This window comes from Haemaphysalis longicornis, unplaced genomic scaffold, assembly GCF_048455015.1.
Source record: "Haemaphysalis longicornis isolate Haplotype H1 unplaced genomic scaffold, Haemaphysalis longicornis Haplotype H1 scaffold_1, whole genome shotgun sequence".
NCBI classification, from domain to species: domain Eukaryota; kingdom Metazoa; phylum Arthropoda; class Arachnida; order Ixodida; family Ixodidae; genus Haemaphysalis; species Haemaphysalis longicornis.
Window position 1 is genome coordinate 481,886,511 of NW_027526203.1, and position 24,326 is coordinate 481,910,836.

Below are 24,326 nucleotides of genomic sequence, written 5' to 3' on the forward strand. Positions count from 1 at the left end.
CACATGAAGATTTAATCACAAAACTACAGGCTTTTGGTATTGACGACACCTTAATCTCGTGGATTTCCAGCTTCTTACAGAACAGAACACAATGTGTAGCCGTAAACACACATACGTCTGATAGCCTCCATGTGTACTCAGGAGTACCGCAGGGTTCAGTCCTTGCGCCTCTACTATTTCTTATTTATATCAATGATATCCAATTTTGTATTCAATCACCAGTCCAGATGCGCCTTTTCGCAGATGATTGTGTCAAGTATACAGTTGTAAGACATTCAGAGGACCAAATCGGTTTGAACATCTCACTAAAAAATATATACGCTTGGTGCCAGAAATGGAGCATGAGACTGAACGCATCTAAAACCAAATGCCTCACATTCACTAATAAGAAGCATCCGCTGAATTTTTCGTACACTTTAGACAATAATGAACTCCCTAAAAGTGATCAGGTGAAATACCTTGGTGTCACGCTTTCAGCGAACTTAAGTTGGGAACCCCATATTGACACCGTCTGCAAAAAAAAAAAAAAAAAGCGGTGGGGAAACTATCCGTCCTCAGAAGAAGGTTGCGAAATGCTCCGACCCAAGTCAAATTAAATGCATACAAGACTCTTATTCGCGCTGCCTTAAAATATGCCGACATAATATGGAGTCCCCACCAGCAACACCTAATAGACAAAATTGAACAAATTCAGAAATTAGCTGCACGGTTCATCTACTCTAATTATTCGCGGCATTCAAGCGTCACCAACCTAATTAATAGAGCTAATCTTCAGCCACTTTCCAAACGAAGAATAATTTCAAGGTTAATGTTCCTATACTTACTCTATCACGGTCATTTTAAGATACCGCGCACTCTGTACTTACAGGACCCATTTAAACACTCACTCAGGACAAACCATAACAAGGTCATTTTTCAGCCTGCTAGTCGTGTCAATACACATAAGTATTCTTTATTCCCAATGGCCATTTGTTATTGGAATAAGTTGCCGGTCAATGCTGTGAATGGTTCTACGCTGGAATCTTTTGTCAACTGTCTAGAAGAGATTGATTTTTTCTAAAAATGTATGCATGAGAATCACAAAGTATCCTATGCGTATCAATACTTTTTTTCCTTTTCTTTTAGTGGAGTGTTATTGTGTTTCATGTTACCTATGTATCCACTCCTGGAAGGGCCAGGTTACGGCCTGTAGTATGTACAAATAAATAAAATAAATAAATAAATCAAGACCCTCCCCTAGAAAATGCAAGCGCGTGGTTATGTCTATGTAGTTATTTCTAACAGCGGAGCTGCTTAAGCTTGAGCTTGTCTCGGTGGCGGTGGCAAAAAAGAAAAACAAAGAACAAAAAAAAAATTCCCGCGCCTTCCCGCGAGGGGAACACGAGTAGATGCAGAGCATTGGGGCCTCAGTACTGGTTGAAGGCAGTGTTGCTTCCATCGCTTCTTCCGTGATGCTGGAGTAGCAGACACGAGTAAACGTGGGAGCGAGCGTCAACCAAGGAAGGAAGGAGCAACGCAGTGACTGAAGCACGAGCGACCGCTAGCCGCTTTATATTTGCATCGCGCGCAGTAGAGGGATAGCAGTACGGGGGGGAGAGCGCGCATACGCAAGCAGCGCGCGCCCTTCCACGCCCCACCGCGCTGCTATCACGCACCTGTTACGACGAGACATATCTTGCTCCGTGGCCGAGACCGCGACGGAGCGAACGGGCCGACTACGACGCATGCGCGCGCCAGCTGCTGTTGAGAGAGAGGAGGGAAGGAGGAGAGGCGCACCTGCTGCGGACGCGGAGCTGTTGACGCCGTCCGACGCAGGAAGAGACGAGACTAAGAAATGCTCTGCATTTAAACAACCCTGCGCTCTCTGTAAAGGGTGCCCCACCACAGATAGGGTGTTGTAACAGTGAAGCCGGCTTTTACGCCTGCTAGAGTGTGAGCACAAGGGGAGCGTGCGTATTGGCTCCCCTTACTGTACCATTTTAAATGTGACAGCCTTTGTTGGGCCGCTAAAACGCACAAAAATTTGCGCAGCTTGCACTAGTGCTGCAAGGCTGGAGATACAGCTCGGGGTCGTCCTAGCTTCTTTCCCACTAGGATCCGCTGTCAGTGTTGGGGAGCCTCACCCCTCAAAACTTAGCCTGTCTTAGCAAAAGCACCGAAAAGCGTAGCAAACCTTAGCGAAAGCGAAAGAAGATAGGTCCACCTCCAGCTTCGCTGTTTCTCCAGCCTTGCACCACTAGTGCAAGCTGCGCTAATTTTGTATCAGTTCATTTATTTGTTGATTTGGAGCTCTTTCGAGCTGTAATCCTGAATCGCTAAAGCAAGAAGCATATTACTACCAGATGCGTGTGGTTTGAAAATCGTGTTTAAAAATTTGTACAACTTCCTCTCTTTCCTATTTTCTGGCACGTCGTACTATTCTCCTATTAGCCATACAAATGACCAATGAAAATGTCTTGGAAGGCCCATTTGGCGGGAGACACTCGGTATCGTCTTGGGGCGACCCAGTCGAGCCGGTTTGCAAAGAGGGTTGAAATACTGGATCTCACCAGTTGATGCCGCATATTTGTTTGGTCGCCACGGCTGTTCTTCACACTTGCTCTGCGAGGCAGGAGGAGTTTCTTGAGGGTCCAGTCTCGTGTCAGGCAAAGTTGCGTCCATGATGAGGCTTTCCAACACTCGATCGCCATCTGGTCCTGAGAGACCCGACCAGCGGACCACTTCAAGGGCTGTTCCCCTGGGGCTACGAGCGCCGGCTACCGCGTCTTTAGCGCCTGAGCTTTTTGTTGCTGGTTTTTCGACATCAGCCGGCTTGTTCATGCAGTGAGCTATCCGCACCAGCTCTTGCTCCTTTGGCCCTTTTTGTGGAACTACTTCCTGCTCCTTCCCTCTTGTACTTCTCTCGGGTTAAGCACTTAGCCTCACACCTCTCGTTCAGGAACCTTCCGCAGCACATGCCACCTTCCGGGTATAAGTTCGGTGACTTCGGGCCGGCTGCGCTTATAGAATACAACAGTGTAGCCTTTTATTTTATTAGTTTCCTTCCTTTTATCCCTTTCCCCCGCACCGCTGCGCGACACTGGCCAGTTGCGAACTCAGAGCTGTGCCTGTATACCCTTCTGTACCCTCAATTTCGGTCCAGTACTGTTTTCTGCTCACTTTGCAATGATTTGGACTCTGAAATCTGAAAAAAAAATTCACTCAGGTTTTCGCTCCATCCCCAGCGCAGTCCTAGGCTAAAGCATGTCCTGAACTCGATGGGCTGTTTGGAAATTAAGCTATATTTTGTTTCCTTTTTTGTCTTACAAATTTTTTCAGTGAGGGTGAGAATGACCAGTTCAGTGAGAATGCCCGGATACGATAACCGAGGGGTCGGCGACCTTTTGAGGTGGAGGGCCGAGTTTCAGGAAGCCGACGCCGTGGAGGGCCGGGGAGCAAATCCGGTAAAGGAGGTGGGGGGGGGGGGGGGTGCTAGAAGGAAGATTTTTGCAGGAAAAGTTACAAAAATCAGCGAATTGGAAATATTTCATAATAATAATTGCCAATAATCTGGCTAAATGTGAGGATGGTGGATAATTCCAACTGGAAGCGATCACTTCTCTGTTCCCGTCTCCCGTACCTGTAACACCATTTGAGGTCAAAACTGTCGTTCCGGCCTTCAGGAAGGGACAGGGACAAGGGGGGTGGGGGTGTTCTGACGACGTTCTGGGGGCCTCATAATACGGTCCCGCGGGCCGCGTGCGTCCCACGTGCCGTAGGTTGCCGGCCCCTGCCATAACACATTGCCGGCCGGCACCTGGAATTCTTGAAGTTTATAGTTCTACGGACAAATCGAAAGAAACGTACGTCGACACCAACTTCTTTCTTACCGCAATTAGGTTCGATATTATAGTTGCGGTCTACTTACTTTCTTTACAGTGGCCGGCCTATTGTGTGGCCTACTCCTCGTGCTTTGTCCGCATAGCGGTCCTGTTTTTCTTTTCTCTGATATTGCAGCGGCTTCAAACATTGCCCACGTAACTTTGCTCACACGAACTGTTGCATCAGATCATGTCTATATTGAAAGCATCAGGTTGTTATTTATATTCACGCACTATCCAAGGAGATATTTACGCTTTCTGTTTTTTTTTTCGGATGCCACCTGATATATATTATATTACAATTCCCTTCTGACAGTAAAACCTTGGCTCCAAAAGTTTTGAGTGTACTGGGGGGAGCTGGTATTGACCTGACAAATTTTTGGAGTTGTGGAGTGCATAAAATATTGTCGAGTATATATCAGGCGACCACCGCCGTTTCAACTATACATTGTGCCATATGAATTCAACGCTTTGCCGCCTGCTGAAGCTAGGTTGTGCATGAATACCTATTTCTTCTCTGGTCCTCCACAATGCATTCTCAAGCTCAACTACCTTTTTTGTTCTTCATTGTTATAGAAGACATCAAAAGAGGTAAGCAAAATTTCGTATTTTACAACATAGTCTTCATACGTTAAAAATAAGCTCTAGTGAAGAATCCAGCGATATCAGTAGCGTTGCCTCGCCTAGCCCTTGCCCTCTGTTACACTGAATCTCACATCTGTGCAAAAAAAGCCTACTCACGTTCCCTTATTGCCTATTTCCTACAACGATATGGCATAACAGATAAACGAGAGCGCTATTTCATGACGTTTATAAAAGTTTTCAGCCAAATTTTAAAGCAGCACGCGTACTTGTCTCGTCCCTTTTCACTTTCTTACCTCTGTGAATTTTTTACTTCTTTTGTAGCAACACCTTTTTCGCCAACCAGCTTGCATCCCGCTTCAATTTGGAACGCAATAGCGTTACTTGGCTCATTGAGTGATTTCTGTTGAGGTACTAAGCCATGGTTATCAGCCATGCTAATCAAGCGCCCACGAAATGGCGTCATCACCGCCAGCCGGGAAGAAAGATGGCGATGGCCAGAAGCGAGCTCCATCCTGTAGCTTGAATTGGGCATAGCGACAACAGGGCCCGCTTGCACGAACGCACGTTCTTATTGGCAGTCTTATTCACAGTCTAGTCTTATTCACGGACTTCAATATAAGACTGCGAATAAGATTCGGACTAGTGCACTTGCTCGAAAGCACTCGGGCCAGGCCACGGAGCGGTCTTATTGAAGACTATAGGGACGGCGGGTACCTAGATGAGCACGAGAGAGGCCCCTAGAGAAAAACGGGGAATACGCCGCAAAACTGCTTGTTGCCGTGGCCGGCGTTGGGCAAGCGTTTATTTTGAACCATGATTGGATAAATTCAAGAAATGCTGACCATCAGACGGCGGATTTGGGCCATGTTACAAATACGTCAAAATGGTCCGCCATCCTTGGTAGTCCCACTCACGCGGCCAGGCCTCGGTCGCCCGGTCACGTAAAGGAAGTCATAAATCAAGATCGTCTGCTCGAAGGGTGGGCCCGAGAAACCCACTGGGCTGACGCAAAAAGCAGCGACGTTGTCTCACGTTGTCGCGGCACGAGTCGTGCTTTTCATTTCACCGTGAATTAGAAAGTTGCGAATCGGCTTCATCGTCGTAGACTCGGATGCAACGAGCACTCCGGCGGCTCACCCAGCCTGGAACGGCGACACGATCGCAACAACCCGCTGCCTAGCCGGCAGCACGCTTAGCGAGGGCTGCAGCTGTAAACAATCGCGCTGTAGAATATAGCCGAATGTTGATATTATGCATGCTGCTTTTACATGCCGCCTCCGGATTCAAATTGTTCAAGCAGAATGCGCAATCAAAGTACAAACCCAAACAATCAAGCTTCGTAACCGCCACTTTCGAAGAGAAGGTTGGAAAGACGCGAAGTCTGCGCAGCTTCTCGTTGAAAACGCGATTTTATTTGGCGCTTATGGGCAGAGGTACTACAGGCTGTTAGCGTTTCGCTGTTGTGTGTAATTTTGTTGTCACATCGTAGTTCTATTGTGAATGCCTATTTGTTGTTCCTGGGTTAATGGGCATGATTTTATAAAACAATACATTTGTTCCGTCCTTTCCGTGCCGCCTTTTCCTAGCTACTGTGGTGACAGCTGGCATAGCAGACGATTACACATTCACACCGCGCGCTGGGCCGCCCGATGTCTGCTCGGGACTAATATCGGGCCGCAGAATATATCATTCCTGTCCATCTTTGTTTGACCTGAGGGAGAAAAAAAGCCGCGCTACCCGGGAAAAACAAGCACACGCCCATAGCGCACAGCGAAATTTGTACCCATCATGAGTACAAATAAAGTATTATTATTAAAGGAGCCATGAAGAGAAAATACAACTTCGTGTAATTTGAAAGAACTAGGATTCAGTATCTCACTCAGCTCCATTACAGCCCCAAAAGACGTTTTTTTAACGAAAAAAAAAGCAAAAAGTATTTAAAAACTTTCAAATTTTGCGCCACAGTGACGTGTTATGAGCAAGAATGACGTCGTACGGGCCAACAATAAAACATAATTTTCAGTGCGTTAACTGCACGTTAGCATTCAAGTGATGCGGTCAAATAGAACTAGAGGCCCCATTACAGACGTCCAGACATGGGTCGTCGCGACAGGTCAGTTAGGCGACCGCCAATCGCACAAACAAGGTTCCGTGACGTCATAGAAAAGTTGCGGGAAATTGGCTAGGGGGTCGCGACTGCTTCACACGTTTTCTTTAATATCGCCGTTATTTGTTCGAAGATTGCGATGATATTGGTATCATTGTTATCGGGACTAAGCAGTCCTTCTAATAAACCCAACTTGTGTTTTGTCTTCATGGATGGCTGCAGCCATCGGTGCCACATCAAAGTAGGTAGGTCTTGCGGCTTCCGGCGCCGGCGTTTTCTGCCCTTTCCACCCTCTCTCCCGACGGAGTTTCCAACGGCGTCGATCTCCACGGAACAGGCACTTATTTGTTCCAAGCAGACGGTCGAACGGCCGCCGCTCGGTACCGTTCGCCACTTGTACGGCTACTGCACTCGTTTTTCACGGTATGGAGGTGTATCTTTATGATGAAATAACCGACCACGCCAGCATAAAACTGTGAATAAGACTGCTCGGAGCAGGCTTATTCACAGTCTTATTGCGTTCTGATTTAGAGTATTATTCGCTGTCTCATAAGTTTCCAGAAAGCGTATTATAGTCTAGGGAACATAAGACCCCGAATAAGACTGCCAATAAGATTAGACTGCGAATACGACTGTCTAATTTGGCTTCGAGCAAGCGGGCCCTGGTATTTCTTTATACAGAGTAAACATAGTTTCCTTAGTCAAGAAACAAGATAGTGTTGGAGAAGGGGGAGAGGGTGAATAAAGGGACGTGGCCGGCAACTAAACCCTCCTCACATCGCAATTTGTCGCAATGAGTACGTAAAAAAAATGAATGAATGGGGGCTCCAGGCCATACGGGGAGAAAGCGAGGCTGGAATAATTATTTTGTGTAATCATATGGACAGCGGAACAAAGACGCAGGCGCGCACGACCCCAAAACACACACTACTGTTCTGATACCGCTTGTAATATCTGTTACGTTGTACTTGTCTAGTGGTTGCTATGGAGCGTCGCGTAGAAGTTTCCCGGAAAGTAAGTCCTTGTGCCGTACCGTGCGACCCTTCGGCTGTTGTTTGTTACGGTTCCAAATGATCAACACGCTGATCAGACGGGCTTACAAGACGGCTCTGTGCTTAACGGAGACCACGAGTACGGCTTGGCTCCTTCAGCTCGGTGTCTATAACACCCGAGAGGAAATAGCCGAGATGCAGCTCACCGCGCAAATGGAGCGCCTCTCTACCACCAAGACGGGCCGCAGTATCCTGGCGTCCTTCGATTAGAACCCCCGATCTCACAGCCGGCAACCGTGCGAGATGAGCGAGAAGGCGCAGGCCCTCATCCGCGTGGACCCTATCCCGAAGAACGTGCACCCCGAGTACAACCAAGAACGGCGGCAGGCGCGGGCCGACACTATCACCGAGTAACAAGCCCAAGACCCGCACGCCCGGTACATAGACGCATCCGAATACCAACGAGATGGCTTTTCTGCAGTGGTCGTTGCGGCGGCTACGGGCACCAAGACAACGGCAGCGAGCGTGCGGTTCACAGACGCCACAGGTGCCGAGGAGGTTGTGCTTCGCTACAGCCTGCCTGTGTCTTCTTTTCCTTGTACCGTCCAAATGGGAGTTTTAAGTATGAATATGAACAAACTAGCCCAACAACATGCTTTGCTGAGCCTGTCTACCCTTTGTTCGCTGTCCAAGAGCAACGTCAAGCAGCTAGAGGCACTACAGGCGCAAGGTCTGCGTATTTGCCTGGGACTCCCTAAGTGCACTTCAACGATCGGGACAATTTGAGAAGCGAGATGCCTCTCAGCCAGGGTACTATTAAGACAAGAAAATATCCGCGTCTGCGTGCGCCATGTTAGCGGTTCGTTTGCCCATCCTTTAGCTGATAGCTCCACAAGTCATGTGCAGGAATTTCTTCCGGTTTACTATCAACGTCCTATTAGACCCGAGTTACCGTGCACCTTGGCAGTTTTATACGTGGTCAATAACAACAACAGTGCCTGGAATCGGCAAAAAGTCAGCGATGCCTCCACCGGCCTTGACCTACTACATACTTCAGCATAAATCTCGCTGCTATGACGGGTATACCCACGTATATGCTGATGGTTCCGTGACTTCCGAATCTTCGGCCGTAGGTGTATGGGTACCATCTTCGGGGGTCTCTGTGAGCCAAAAGCTCAGCCACAAGACATTGGCTACAAAAACCGAGCTGGCAGCAGTAAGAGCTGCGCTGCAGATTGTCAAGGACTGCCCTCCAAAATCCTGGGTAATTTTCCTGGACTCCCGCTCTGCGCTACAAGCGCTTCTCAAGCGAGGAAGTAATCAAGGCCAACTGATACAATAAATCAACGTCATACACACAGAGGCACTCCGCAACGGGCACACTATTTCTTTGCAGTGGTTGCCAGGACGCTGTGGCATCACGGGCAATGTTATATCTGATCGGCTCGCGCGTGAGGGGCCATTCCACGAGCTCACCAGCACAACTCCGTTTATACAAGGAGGACGTCAACGGAATAGCCACAACTCTCGTATGGCGCATGCAATTGCAGCACTGGCGGAACCCGGACCTGCAGTACGCCCCCCTTTACGCTCTCGACCCCCAGTGTACGTTTCGTATACCTCACAGTTTATCGAGGCAAACACAATGTGCTATACATCGCCTGCGCTTCAAAGTAGCTTATACCAAAAGCTTTCTAAACAAAATCGGTCTGATGGCATCACCTCTGTGTCCGCTTTACGGTGTACGATGAGACACTGAACACCTGTTCTGTGTTCGCCCACGTTTCAACTCGGCGCGAACGACAGAGCGAAGTTTATTACGAGCGCGAAATTTATTACGGGCGAGAACTCTCCACATGAAGGACTTTTTAGGCCCCTGGGACAGCGAAGACAGTGCGGTGCGGGGTTTTAAAGCTGTTGTGCGTTTTCTCAGAGACTCTGGACTCGACTCCCGCCTCTGACTGCCCCTGACCTTCCTTGTTTTTTTTATTTGTGTGTGCGTGTGTACGTCTGGGGGAGTTTCTTTCGTTTTTTCCTTTTTTTATTTGTATTATTCATGTAAGCATATAACCCTCATCACATGTTCACCAACCATCTGAAGTAGCAAACAAAGCATTATGCAGGGCTGACCTCTTCTGTATCCCTAAAGAATTTTCTCTAACTCTCTGTCATCGCTCTGGCGATCTCCGAGGCCGAGCGTCGCACCGTGCTCAGCGACTCGAGGAACGCGGTGCGCAACTTTGCAAAGGGGCGAGTGTGCGCACTCGCCGCCGCCATCATTGGCAGTCTCAAGCTCCAAAACAGCGGTAGCACCATCCGTATCAAGTGGTTTCCGGCGCACGCGGGCGAGTGTGCCTCCCCACCGAATCACAACGAGACGGCCCATTGGGCGGCGCGAGCGCTTACCCTCCGCTCCCCGAGAGTGACCGTTCCGTGTGGTGGTTCTAAACCAAGTACCGAATGGCCAGTTATGGCGAAGTTGCCAAGTGTTATCGCCTAGCTTGACGGACAATGCCGCCTCCCCAACCGGCACTCAGTCGTTGGGAGGCCGTCATCCTAAGGCAGCTACAGGCCGGGTCACTCCCCGCCCCGGGCAGTGCTACACGCGCTTCACCCAGAACTCTATCCGAGTGGTGTGGGCAGTGTTTGTGCAGTGGGTCCGGCGGACCAATGGCACAACATGTGGGACTGTGCCAGGTTCCGGAACGAAGCTAGCTCCAGGACATACCGGCCCGAACTTCAAAGTGCAGGGCAGTGCAGTCTACAGACAAGGACACTCAACTATGGGCCCTCCAGCAGGCCCGGGGTGCGCTCGAAAAGCACAAGCCTCATGAACCCTTAACAAAAGGGCCGAACTGGGGTATTGCAGAGTCGGTGATAAACCCGGGTAGACGCTTGTCCAACGTCAAGACGCGTTAAACCGTCGGTTGTCGTCATTAATAAATTTATTCCTATCCTATCCATGCAATGTGACGAAATAAGATCTAAAATAGTATTTTGAAGATTCAGGACAGGAGCTCTTGGAAGTCAATGGGAGAGGCCTTCGCCCTGCAGTAGGCCTGAGTAAACCTGAGTAGGCTGCTGCTGCTGCTGCTGCTGATAATGATGATGATTGATTTTTATTCTTTCTCCTGCCTCACTGGGACGTTCAAAGCCATTACTTAGGATGACAACTTCTTGCTTTACAGGTACTCCAATCTTTGACACCTCCACAGTCGCGTTTTCGCATTACTCGGGAGATTTGTTTAATGACGTCGCGAACTGCTCGGCATCAACATCCATGGTATGCCCCTTATGAACCTGGGGAGCTATGACGCAACGCCTTATCTTCCTCATCCTTCTGTTTACTCGTACTCTCCAAACATGCATCCTCGTGTGCTAAGAACTTTCCCTGGCACGAAAAAGGCATCCAAAAAGAACGCTTCTCCAACGAATTAGCCAACTACTGCTACTGGAATAGGAGTGAAAAAATAGTGGTCGCGGAAGACGACAGAGACCATGCTTACGTTTCTTACTCCGGCCGTCGTCGGAAAACAGGATCCAGTAGACGCCGTCCGGAGATGGTCTCGTTTTCGGGCCGTCAAGTATAATAACGAAGTTATCTTCCAGTAAGGCAAACACCGTCGAGACAAAGTTCATCCTATAAAAACACGAGTACGACCTGGCACGTCCCCGTTGTTTTTCGCACCGAGCTTTGCTGAGGCATTCCCATACCGTAAGTGCTTTGGCGTATCTTTATGTTTTCGTGGAAGCCTGACCATTTGTCGTACCGTGGCTCACTCTTCCTCGCTCTCGTAACGAACCTGTGCAATGGCATGAAGAGGCTGACATTATAATAACTGAAAATTTAGAATTGTACAGGAAGCGTCAGCGGGGCTACTGACGTATCATTCATTCTCCCCTAGTACAATACAATGTGCCAGGCATGCGGTACTATCAAATGCACTACATAGGAGTGAAAGGTTGGTCGACAACCTTTTATGGGCGAAGAACGTCTTATTACACCCTGAAAGGTTTTTTTAGCGACAATTTTCTTTTCTTTTGGCGTCGGCTTTTTTGGAGTCGTTGGGCGTTGGGCTTTGGGCAGTCGTTGGGCGTTGGGCATGGCGTTGGGCAGTGACTGGAACGACTGCGACCTGCAAAAGCAGTCGACTGGGGGGAACCTTCTTATGCTGCTTGTGGCACCAAGAATGCCAGAACCGTGGTCAAGAACACCAGGGTGAGCACAAGGTCGCGCGCTTGATTCCCGGCCGTGGCGGCCGCTTTTCTGATGGAGGCGGAAAGCATAAACGCCCCTGTGTACGAGATTTCGGGGCACATTAAAGATCCCCAGGTGGTCAAAATTAATCCGGAACCCTCCACTACTGCGCGCTTCATCGCCTGTGTTGCGTCGCCGCGTTAAACCCTAAAATCAATCAATCTCAATCAACCAAGAACACCATGCTGCACTCGGGGTGAGAGCTCGTCTCCTTCTAGTATGAAATTTGCGGATTTTAAAATGTTCGAGAGAAAGGGGAGATAAGCTTGTAGCCGGGGTGGTACCTAGAAACGACCTCAGAGCCCACAACTCTATCCCTCTTGGGCGTTCTTGGCCGGAGCTATACCTACTACTCGCGGTGGCCACGCAGTCCGTCGCAGAAATCGTTACAGCAACATTGGTACTTGTGTGGCCCATAGCTGTAGCAGCTGTCGCCTCGTTGAATATCTCGACCGGTGGCTAATGCAAATTTCAAACAGTAACAGCCGCTTGTACTCGGCTATATTATCCGCACTTTACAACTTAAGCACATTCTAAGGTAAATACCAACTCCATTTACCAAAGTTTACACATACACATATATATATATATATACAAGAAAAGAAAAACTTCGAACAAGGTAAAAGCACGATTGTGGCCTACGTTTCAGCAAAGAGAACTTGCTTTCCTGAGGAAAGCAAGTTCTCTTTGCTGAAACGTAGGCCACAATCGTGCTTTTACCTTGTTCGAAGTTTTTCTTCTCTTGTATATATATATATATATATATATATATATATATATATACAGAGAGATACGGCAACGAGCCCCTCATTTCCTTGCTATATATATATATATATATATAGACTGAAAAGATAAAAACTCACACAGAGCGCGAAAAAAATAAGGTTCGTAGAGACAGAGACAAACGAGAAAGACTTAGAAAATAAAAATAAGTTTACTGACGTTTCAGGGAGAGGACTCCCTTTCTTCAGAGTACTCTGAAGAAAGGGAGTCCTCTCCCTGAAACGTCAGTAAACTTATTTTTATTTTCTAAGTCTTTCTCGTTTGTCTCTGTCTCTACTAACCTTATATATATATATATATATATATATATATATATATATATATATATATATATTGTAACGAGAAGACGAGGAAGTGGACTGTGCAGCCTAGTGCGATGGGCATCTTACACCGACGAAGACGAAGACGGTTGGCGTGGGGTTATCGCTCGTGCTGTGATGGCCGAATTGTAAATAGCTTGCATCTCTTTCTGTAAATAGATCGCTTCAGCATTGACCATGGTTCATGTCGTCCGTCCTACCGCCACGTAACATGTTTTGGTGGAGGTTGCGGTTCTGATCCCCTTCGTAGACCTCCAGCTACGCCCGTCTCGGTTTCTGAAGCGACCACCTCAAGGATCAAGGATCGCGTCGGTCCGCCCCAGCCCCGGTGAGCCATTGGCCTGCGCATTCCCCAGCCCGGTGTCCCTTGCCCGTGATCCGACGAGACCAGCCGACCTGACTAGCCGCGACCAGACCAGAAGCCGACGACATTCCCCTGCCCAGTTCTCCGGCGCGATTCCAAGAGCTTGAGGTTCCTTCGTGGCGTCGGCGGCATCGCTGTTCTGGGGCCCATCTTCATGGACCGATCAGCCTGTGCAGTGGCGGCAAGGACTTCACTGTTTATATTCATTTCATCTTCACCGCACGGGTTCATTGACTGTGACCTCGACCGGGACGGTCGTTTTGGATAGCGGGGGGATATGTAACGAGAAGACGAGGAAGTGGACTATGCAGCCTAGTGCGATGGGCATCTTACACCGACGAAGACGAAGACGGTTGGCGTGGGGTTATCGCTCGTGCTGTGATGGCCGAATTTTAAATAGCTTGCATCTCTTTCTGTAAATAGATCGCTTCAGCATTGACCATGGTTCATGTCGTCCGTCCTACCGCCACGTAACAATATATATATATAAGGTTAGTAGAGACAGAGACAAACGAGAAAGGCGTAGAAAATAGAAATAAGTTTACTGACGTTTCAGAGAGAGGACTCCCTTTCCTCTCCTGGGAGTCCTCTCCCTGAAACGTCAGTAAACTTATTTTTATTTTCTACGTCTTTCTCGTTTGTCTCTGTCTCTACTAACTTTATTTTTTTCGCGCTCTGTGTGAGTTTTGATCTTTTCACACTATATATATATATACAGGAATTAAGGGTTGGCAGTCCAGAAAACCTCGGAAAGCAAAGGGGAGGTTGTGGTGGGCCATAGAAACAGATGAAGAATTTTTTGAGTCAGAAGGAAAGTGGTGAAAAAAATGCCCCCGGCGGGCAGTTTTTCACCACTTTCTTTCCGACTCAAAAAATTCGTCATCTGCTTCTATGACCCACCACAACCTCTCCTTTGCTTTCCGGGGTTTTCTTGACTGCCAACCCTTATTCTTATTTCACTGAGCCCCTCATTTGCGCTATATATATATATATATATATATATATATATATATATATATATATATATATATATATATATATATATATATATATATATATATATATATATATATATATATATATATATCTTAAAGACAGAAATAAGGGTTGACAGTCAAGAAAACCTCGGAAAGCAAAGGGGGGGATGTGGTAGGTAATTGAAACAGATAAAGAATTTGGAAAGAAAGAAAGAAAGTGGAGAAAAAATGCCCGCCAGGTGGGATCCGAACCCACGACCTCCAGGATACTGGTCTGGTGCGATAACCACTACGCTACCGGCGGGGCTATTTTTCCCATCCACTTTCTGGGGTATTTATGTCAATGTAATGTTTTTCCTGTGCTTGGGGGTGGTAGCCAGCGCCACTCTGACTACTCGGGGTGAAGGGGGCCCTTCTTTTTAACCCCCGGGCCGTGACTCGAGTGTCTACGACATGTCAAGAGTGGTCGACCAGCGTTGAACCCTCTTAACGCTGTGGAGAAAAAATGCCCGCCAGGTCGGATCCGCACCCATGACCTCCAGAATACCGCTCCACTTTCTTTCTTTCTTTCGAAATTCTTTATCTGTTTCAATTACCTACCACATCCTCCCCTTTGCTTTCCGAGGTTTTCTTGACTGCCAACCCTTTTTTCTGTCTTACTTTCAACGAGCCCCTGATTTCCTATTCTGATTCGCTACATGCATAGTGAGGGCCTCTGTTCTGGCAGTCTTGGTGCCATAGGGAGCTTAAGAGGGTTCAACGCTGGTCGGCCACTCTCGACATGTCGTAGACACTCGAGTCACGGCCCGGGGGTTAAAAAGAAGGTCCCATTCACCCCGAGTAGCCAGAGTGGCGCTGGCTACCACCCCCAAGCACAGGAAACGAAATTACCTAACATAAATACTCAGAACGTGGAGGGGAAATATAGCCCCGCCGGTAGCGTAGTGGTTATCGCACCAGAGCGGTATTCTGGAGGTCGTGGGTTCGGATCCCACCTGGCGGGCATTTTTTTCTCCACTTTCTTTCCAAATTCTTTATCTGTTTCAGTGACCTACCACATCCTTCCCTTTGCTTTCCGGGGTTTTCTTGACTGCCAACTCTTATTTCTGTGTTATTTTCAACGAGCCCCTCATTTCCCCTTCTGATTCGCTACAAGCATAGCGAGGGCCTCTGTTCTGGCAGTCTTGGTGCCATAGGAAGCTTAAGAGGGTTCAACGCTGGTAGACCACTCTTGACATGTCGTAGACACTCGAGTCACGGCCCGGGGGTTAAAAAGAAGGTCCCCTTCACCCCGAGTAGTTCGAGTGGCGCTTGGCTACCACCCCCAAGCACAGGAAACAAAAATACCTTAACATAAATATCCTAGAAAGTGGAGGGGAAAATCGCCCCGCCAGTAGCGTAGTGGTTATCGCACCAGACCGGTATTCTGGAGGTCGTGGGTTCAGATCCCACCTGGCGGGCATTTTTTCTCCACTTTCTTTCTTCCTTTCCAAATTCGTTATCTGTTTCAATGACCTACCATATCCTTCCCTTTGCTTTCCGAGGTTTTCTTGACTGCCAACTATTATTTGTGTTGTAGATATATATATATATATATATATATATATATATATATATATATATATATATATATAATATATATACATATATATATCAACCCTTGCCGGATGTCTAGGTGAGGAGAACTGCCTCCTTTCCCAAGAAAAACGCGGGAACTCCCATAAAACGTGCCTAATGGTCTTCGGTTCTCTGCATCTTACCGGTACTCACCTACGGGGTAGAAACTTGGAGGCTCACTAAGAGGGTTCAACTAAAATTGAGGACAACCGAGTCAACGCGCAATGGAACGGAAGATGATAGGTGTAACATTAAGGGACAATAAGAGAGCGGAGTGGTTCAGGGAACAAACGCGTGTTCAGGACATATTAGTAGAAATTAAGAAGAAATGTACATGGGCAAGGCATGTAATGCGAAGGGGAGATAACCGTTGGTCATTAAGGGTAACAGAGCGGATCCCTAGAGAATGCAAGCGTGGCAGGGGGCGCAGAAAGTTAGATGGGCAGATGAGATCAAGAAGTTTGCGGGGATAAATTGGTCACAGTTAGCACAGGACCGGGATAATTGGAGATTAATGGGAGAGGCCTTTGCCCTGTAGTGGGCGTAGATAGGCTGGTCATGATGATGATGATGATGATGATGGTGGTGGTGGTGGTGCTGGTGGTCTCCGACAGGCCGCAGACTTCACCCGGCTCACTTGCTACCATTCGTATCAAATAGGAATAGACATTCGTGAATGGCACTCCCAACCAGAGACGACAAAGAAGTTTTCCTTTAGACCTTGGGAAGCCTAATGAAACGGTACGCTGAAGGAACGGGTCAATGGCATTAATATGTGCACACGTGAATTCTTGTGTAGTCGAGATAGTAAGTGTTGTCTTATCGGTAAAACTACATATAAAACAGCGCGCAAAAAGTCTTTCGGAGCTTGCTATTTTGTTGGAACAGAAATTCTCCTGCATGAATGCTGGAGTCCCACCACATTTTTCACGTGCCCATGAGAAATACCGCGCAAAGAAAAAGTAACGTTATATGTATATATATTTCCAGTAGCGGCCTCACCATTCCACACAAATGATCGTACCTAAAGGAACCCGTTTTAGGTTGCGCTATAAATTTAAAACAACGCAATATTTGCTCGCAAGAGCGAAAATTAAAAGCCTTGCAGCCTTGTATTCTAAACATTAAACACCATGACTGATATTACAAAAAGGCGCTATCTGAGGTAACTCGGCGCTTTACGCAATTATTTATAGCAAGATGATTTCATACACTCAAACCACCTAAGAAACGAAATTTCTCTACTCTTCGAAATTTCCAAATATAGCGCGTACAAACTTTTCACGCATACGGAATTCGAAGAAATGCGACTTTACAAGGTTTTATTTTAAGTTCTGCGACTTTGGAAGTCCCTTCTGTTAAAGAACTGAGACCTCGGCTAGAACTTGTACCGCTAGTTCCTTCTAAGTATTTTTCAGCAATCATTGGCATTCGCCTTTCTTTTTTTTTCTGAATGCAAATAATTTAACCCCCTCAGCCTCAAATCTCCGTAATATTTCAAGAACGATGTAAGCGATGGTTTCGGCGAGCCTTAAAGATTCCCAGGGGCTTAGAATAAATCCATGGCCCTTCACTACGGCGGGCCTCATAATAGGGGATAGCATGTGTGCGTGAAGCCCCAATTTGAACTAACTTTTCGTAATCAATAAAGAAAGTGTGCAGCTGTTCACCCACAAAGGAGACCATCACCGAATGGTTGCACGACTTCGCTCAGACACTCGCCGGATTCAGCGTTTCTAATTGGGAGTGAGCAAGGCATAGTCAGAAATCCGGGTTTGTGTTGGTTGCGTCTACGAACTGGAAAGAAGGGCTGCATAAAATCTACCGTACTCTGTCTCTATCGCAGCGGCGAGTTCGCGCGGCCGAACAGATTTTCCACTCTCTGCGATTAGTTTCGGTTCCGCCGGCATGCCGGCTGGCGCGCCCCGGACTCAAAGCCCAGAGCACGCGGCCGGAATGCACCCCGCGCAGCGCCTGTTGAGCGGGGGGGGCCTCGCCGCAAGAACCCCGCTGGAATAACTGGCCGGATCTGCAATCAGGCGAGGCAGCGCTTTCAGCCTACGGGCCACGGTAACTTTATTCTGGGAGCGAATACTTCCCGCGCTCATTTGCACCGGGGAGGCTTGTGCTCAAAGAAAATTCAGGTCGCGGGCGGAGAGCTATTGTCCTTACGAGAGAGTTTTTAAACCGAGCAACTAACAGGCTTGTTCCCTTCAGAGGAACCCCAATTTCTGGTTGCATGGAAACTACTTGGGCGACTTCCTGTCTTTCAGTTAGGGAAACCCTTTAACGGATGCCTAAAAAATTTCAGCCCGTACTTTCCATGTAGTAGGAAGGATGTTTGAAAGCTGGAAGCATTACTGAAGTCCTTTGGACGAATGCCCGTGCAGACCAAAAATACTTGATAAGTAGAAGCCAGCGCAATGAAGAAGATAGCGACGCTGACACCTTTGTGACAGAAAAAGTTGGAGTTCGCGACCACATGCCACGAAGAAGCGTAGTAAAAGAATATACTCCGGTATACTGAAACATGCAACCACACGCGTTAAAGATGAATTTCAGAGTATGGATTTCAGAGTAATTTTGTTTGTGTCAGAAATCTACTCTATAGTTCCTGTAGAGGCAAGTCCGAAAATAAAAAGCATATTCACTTACGCTAACAAACGTTGTTACCCCGACGAGCGGAGGCGCGAATTCTGGTTAATGCAGTACCTGGTGCTAATTGTTCCCACTAGATGGCGGCATCGACATCATGTTTTCGTTTTTAAAAGCTCTACGGTAGAAGTGAACGACTTTGTTAAAACAAAATTATTGTATTGAGAGAGTTCAATCTAAATCGTCCGAGATTTGAGGTATTTCAAGCGTAAGCGAACAGTTCTGGGCAACAAAGTTTTGTGCCATTTGCTTTGAGATGAATTTGCTTTGCTTGGAGTCCCCACTGCTTTATATGTTTTGTTTGATATCTTGATTATTTGTTTCAAGCTTAAAATGAAATTCGAAGCATTGTTATCGGGCAAATCAGTCTTAATTTCGAATGACCCAAACTTGTGTTTTGTATTCATGGCCCCTTTAACCGCAGGAATAGTTTGGCGAGTTCGTTTAGATGCGTGTAGTATATTGGTGTAGCTGCTGACATCTATTCTTAAAGGGGTCCTGAGATACCTTCCGCCGATGCATGGATGTACATGTAACCAAATAAAGCAATCTATTAGCAATCTCCTCCCGCAAGAATTTTGTTAAAGCGATGAGTATTAGCTGAGAAATCGTAAATCAAAAACCGCGCATTATCGTCGCACCGCGTTTCCTCCTCCTTTCAACTTACTCTCCGCTGTTGACGGCGCGCGAGCCTTCCCTCCCGTGATGCTGCGCTCCGCGGCGGTGACGTACTTCCGCTATTGCGCTGCTCACACTGCCGTCTGCTACGGGCAAGCTTTGTTGACACCTTGAATCGTGCACTCCGCTCAAGGCTGGAGAAGCGAACAAAAAACCTGGCCGCATGTGTGCGGCGGCCTGGCCTTGCTCTTTCGCGGTGTACGTTGCTGTCTTATTTTGCGGTGGTGGTAATTCCTGCCGGCGGCATGTGAAAGAGACATTTTAAACCGATACAGAACCAGTGCACAAAACGCTTCAATCATGTGACCAGTTTAGCTTGGGGCGACGCGTGGTGGAGAGCGGCAACGTTGGCAAAACATGCTCCGGCGCGGCTCTGAGCTTTCTAGCGCTGGAGCGAGCGCCATTTCTTTGACAATCTCAAACATCGGGTGCCTTGGCAACAAGGCACAAACCGCCCCAGAAGTCAGTTACGGTTGCGTGATCCCGGTTCAGCTCGGGGCCCCATCTCGCGACATGTGGGCACTGCAGGCGTACCACTCACTCCCTTTGGGAAGTGTGAGATGCGTTTGGCATTACAGGAGGCGATGGTGTGTGTGTTGTGGACGCCTTTGTTTCGCGATGAAATGCGACGTTGTGCTTCTGCGGGTGGATAGTGCTTCCCATGTTCTGGATTATCTTTCTCGAGCGACGTACGACTCAACCTCGCATGGGGTATGTGCAGTGTGCGTGGCTAAAAGCCATCTCGGCTTGCGCGCCAGAGTTAAGTGACTTGCTGTTCGTCCCCGCAAACCGCGCGCGAGGTGAGTGCCGAATTTACGACGGGCAGGAGCAGGCAACCCATCGTCTGTCAATCGCGGTTCAGACTTGCAACGCATGTTGTGACGTTGTGTTCGTTCGAAACGCGTCTCTGGTTTGTTTTGAAGTTGTATAAAATGTATCCGTCAAACCCGGGCATTCGGCTCAGGGCGTTCTCTGCGATTGCACGAAAGAAGTGCCACGGGACTTCAACGCTTTCTTTATGGAACGTACTCAGGTAAGAGAATATCCATGTCGTGTTATGGCCGCGTTGCATTCAATACGAACGGTTAAGCGTTTGTTTACACTTGTTTCGTTTGTCGTAAAATGTCCAAGCACTCCGGCACTCCACTCCGCTGGCAGATCAGCCGGCGAGCCGACGCTGAACAGACGACTCCTCTCTTAGCCGGAAGTGCGTGGAAAAGCCGCCCAATAGCAGGATGTCTAGTTCATGACGAACATATGGGAATCGATGATGTAGACATGTGAAGATGGCGGCGTCCAAAAACACGAAGGGAAGGGTGAGAAAAAAGTGACAAACTTTGCAACGAAAGTGTGAGCTTTCCGCTGCGCGTAAAAGAGTAATACTTGGCACAGATGACGTTGACGACCCAATCTAACGATTGCGCTACTTCATTTAGTGTGCTCAAAACGCCTTTCAGGGCCCCTTTAAGATGAAGTCTGCTCTGCTGCAACTGGAAATGAGTGAAACTGCGGCGCTGCCAACATTGTGTGCATGACGTCAGCTTGAAATCCCGCGCGTTTGGGGTCTGCCTGGCTCCGAATCCACCTAACTGTTGTTTCTTTGCGTTCAATTGATTTTCCGTGCTTGTCTGAACCGAGTGTCTTATATAAGGCAATCCCGCAAACGTCCCTCGGGATGGGGTCTTTGACAAAGTTCTAAAAATAAGATATTGTTGGGACATATACCAACCAGAAAGTTCGTCGAAACCCTTGAGTAGATTGGAGATCCTTCCTGGACTGATTGAAATTGTCCAAAATTTTTCGGGTGGCATCTGGGTAGTTAAAAATACTTTGTTGTTTAGGGAAACTTAAGAATCACCAACATACCTAAAAACTCGGCGAACATTCTCTTTGTCAAAGCTCTCATGCAAGCTCTAACGCCTAAATGCAACAAAAATGCTACTCAAAACTTGCTTGATGCACGACCCAATACATATGTCTTGTTCCTCCACTTTGAAAAAAAAAAGTGGCGTGTAAGTACAATTCCAATAAAGCCATGAAATAACATACAAACACACCACATACGTTCTGGAAACTTATCACAACGTTTATACCAAGGCGTTGCCTGACGGAAGCAAAAACCTGTAAGTGCAGCCCTGAATAAAACTTGCAAACACCCATTCCAGCCTACAAGTTACAGAAGTGCGAAAAGAATTGCGGCATGCCGTGTGACGTAGGAGTAATCTGCGAGATAGACCGTTCATTGGGGAGTCATATCGGCCAGGCGGGCAGAGGTGTGAACGACAGGGCACGTGAGTATAACTGGTCCCTAAACAACCAGACGTGAGCACATTTACACGCAAATTGCGAGCACTTCAAATGCGAGATTTTCTTTGGGCAGATTAAAATTGTCAACGGAAACCAGAAAATCGTGACCCGGGAGCTTTCAGAAGCGTTCGATATCAGGAGAAAGGGCGGGCAAGGAGTGCATTAGCGACAGGCCTGAGCTCCCGCGTGGCAATAACGTGACTTTTTTGGAATCCTTGCCTCGAATGTGCTTGCTTGCTTTTTTCGGCTGTGCTTTTCATTTGCGCATACCTGGTGCTGGGATAGCTAGTATTAATACGGGACAATGCTTCCAATAAACCTAGTTGCGAGTGAGCGCCCTGTCCTGTCGTTGGGTTCTGCGGATATACATATTAAAACCTGTATGCACCAACTTGCCCAGAAACGTATTCTACGACAAGGTTTTATTGTTGTTGCCCCTCCCCCAGTAACGCACTGCTTGGTTTTCACTAGCACGAAACACTAGAAGAGCGCTTTACCTTGTGCTATGAACCCGTACTGCGTCGGCGTCATGCATCATACAAGCTTTCAAGGGAATTGACAACCCAAGGTGCCAATTCTGCCCACCGGGGAAAACTGATACCAAGCAGGAATAAAAAAAATCGTGGTTTATGTCTACATGGGACGAAGCTCTCGCAGCAAGATCCTCGCTTTGACAGAATGTGTATGAGAAACTCAGTAATTTCAAAAAGAATGTTACTTTATGTCATAAAACAGGCCTTTGGCACCGGTTATAATTCCAAATGGCAAAAAGATCGTATTGTAAGACTTCTTCACAAAAGGGGATCCAGAAGAAACCTACAATAAGCACGTGCACGTAGTAACTCTGTCCTCTGAAATCGGCATCACAAAGAAGTTTTTAAACACAGGTTCGAATTTCTTCAGCCAAAAATAACCTCATTAGCAGAGGTCAGGATGGACTTGTAAGTGGACTTGGCATGGTGAACTTATTAGATGATTTCAACGACCTTATTTACAGCCAGATTACCGTAACAACATCGTTATTGCGTTTTTTAGACATTCAGAAAGCGGTTAGTACACTGACCGTCCTTGTTTATTGGAAAACTAACGAAATATTACTTTTAAGGTCCTTACCTCGTCCTTCTCGGAGGCTCCGCATCAAACCGCATCAAAGTGCTCGTAAAAAATTTATTTTTTAGAAATGTACTTGAAACCCGCTGTGCCATAAAATACTCGGTGAGTGCTCTATTTTTGTGTTATCTATTATAATCGGTGATCTTTCTGGTCACTTCTGGCAAACATCTATGGGTATGCAGACTGTAGTGATGGACAAATTAAATGCGAACACGAGAAGCATCACAAGCAAAACTGAAAAGCGCTGTTCGTGGAAACCATATAATGGGGCGCTATTGGTATATTAGGAAAGCCACATGAATTTCCCAACTTTGTTACTGTAATTAAGCGACGCATCAATTTGATCTGCTTGGATTGAAATCGCGCTATTTGTGCGATCTGCTTCATATTTTCGTAATAGCGTTTCATTAGTGCATGACTGTACAGCTCTTCTACAATTCTTTATGTACGTTAATGGTGCCCCTGTTATGTAAGGTTATACTTGTTTTCTGATGTTTGCCTAAAAAAATAAAAGCTCTTACCGGACAGTTCGCAGAACGGCAATCTGTACTATCCGCAGAACGGCAATCCGTACTAACATTTGCCTTTATGTTCTTGCCACCCTACACATGGTTTGCACGTGATATCACTTCCACACGGCCTTCACTCCAGTCGCAATCTTCACGAACCGTGCATTCGCAGCATTAACACGTGGTTGCTCTGCTGTTTGTCGCTTGCGTGCGTTCGTCGAGGTATCGGCGTTGCGAAGGTCTATTTAAACTTTTTATGTGGGATGCCACCGTATCAGACTAGCCAGATTTTCCGTGCACGCTATGTACTCGGAACTGATGAGACCAGAGCGAAGCGTTAATAAGAAAATGTGGGCATGTGTGAAAGTATCAATACGCAAATGCGTTCCGTTCTGGAATGGACACAAGGGCCGACGTGAACAGTGTTCCGAAGGTAGCGCGCGGGGTAATCGTCAGCTACTGTGCGCTTTTTGCGAATTTTCATACCCTGGAACAATTTAAGGTGTGGTGGTTGCTGTTGTTGTTTGTTGGATCAGGCAGTGTTAGCTTGGAAAAATGTACCAATTGCTAAAAGCGCACATTCACTTCACAAGAGGTTACGTGAAGAGTTTGCTTGCGAAGAAACTTCAGAAATACAGTGTGCTTCGGCTTAATAAAGCGAAATACACCTTTCTTCACGAGTCAAGTTAATAAGATAACTTGAAGTAGTTCAGGGAGATTTTTGTACAGATGTGTAAGCTTCTGTTTCAAATAAAATGTTGCCGCGCACGGCACAATCCAGCAAGACTTGAACCGCCTTTGGAAGAGGTTTCATTCCACTAAAAAAAGGTGCGTGAGTGCAGTCATGAACAAACGCCCATGCGTTGAAGTTGCCACACTTGCTCCAACGCTTTTCTGCAATCCACCATGGCCTTTCAACAAAGGCAACGGTGCATTGAAGAAAACTACGCACGCGCGTTGATGAGCAAACAATTGTGTGTTGCCTGCTGAACACGGGCTGCGATGCTGTCTGTGAGCTGCAGCAATGCCCAGAGGGGTACGTTCTTGCACAACCGCATATCTTGAAAAACTATTTTGCACTGCTGCTTAAATGTAATTCTGGGCATCGCGTACTTTTCTTGCATCCAGGTTTGGTGCGGTGTTTTACTTGCATTTCTGTCTGAGCAAGTGAGACGTACACTCCCAAACGCTTGGGCAGCCT

The 24,326-nt window shown here is 47.3% G+C and overlaps 1 non-coding gene across 1 annotated transcript; it reads right to left on the reverse strand.

The window, feature by feature from the left end:
- Positions 1-14,477: 14,477 nt before the first annotated feature.
- On the reverse strand, positions 14,478-14,550 carry Trnat-agu (transfer RNA threonine (anticodon AGU)). Its single transcript has one exon. It is a non-coding gene; the product is annotated as a tRNA-Thr (tRNA).
- Between the last annotated feature and the right edge of the window lie 9,776 nt (positions 14,551-24,326).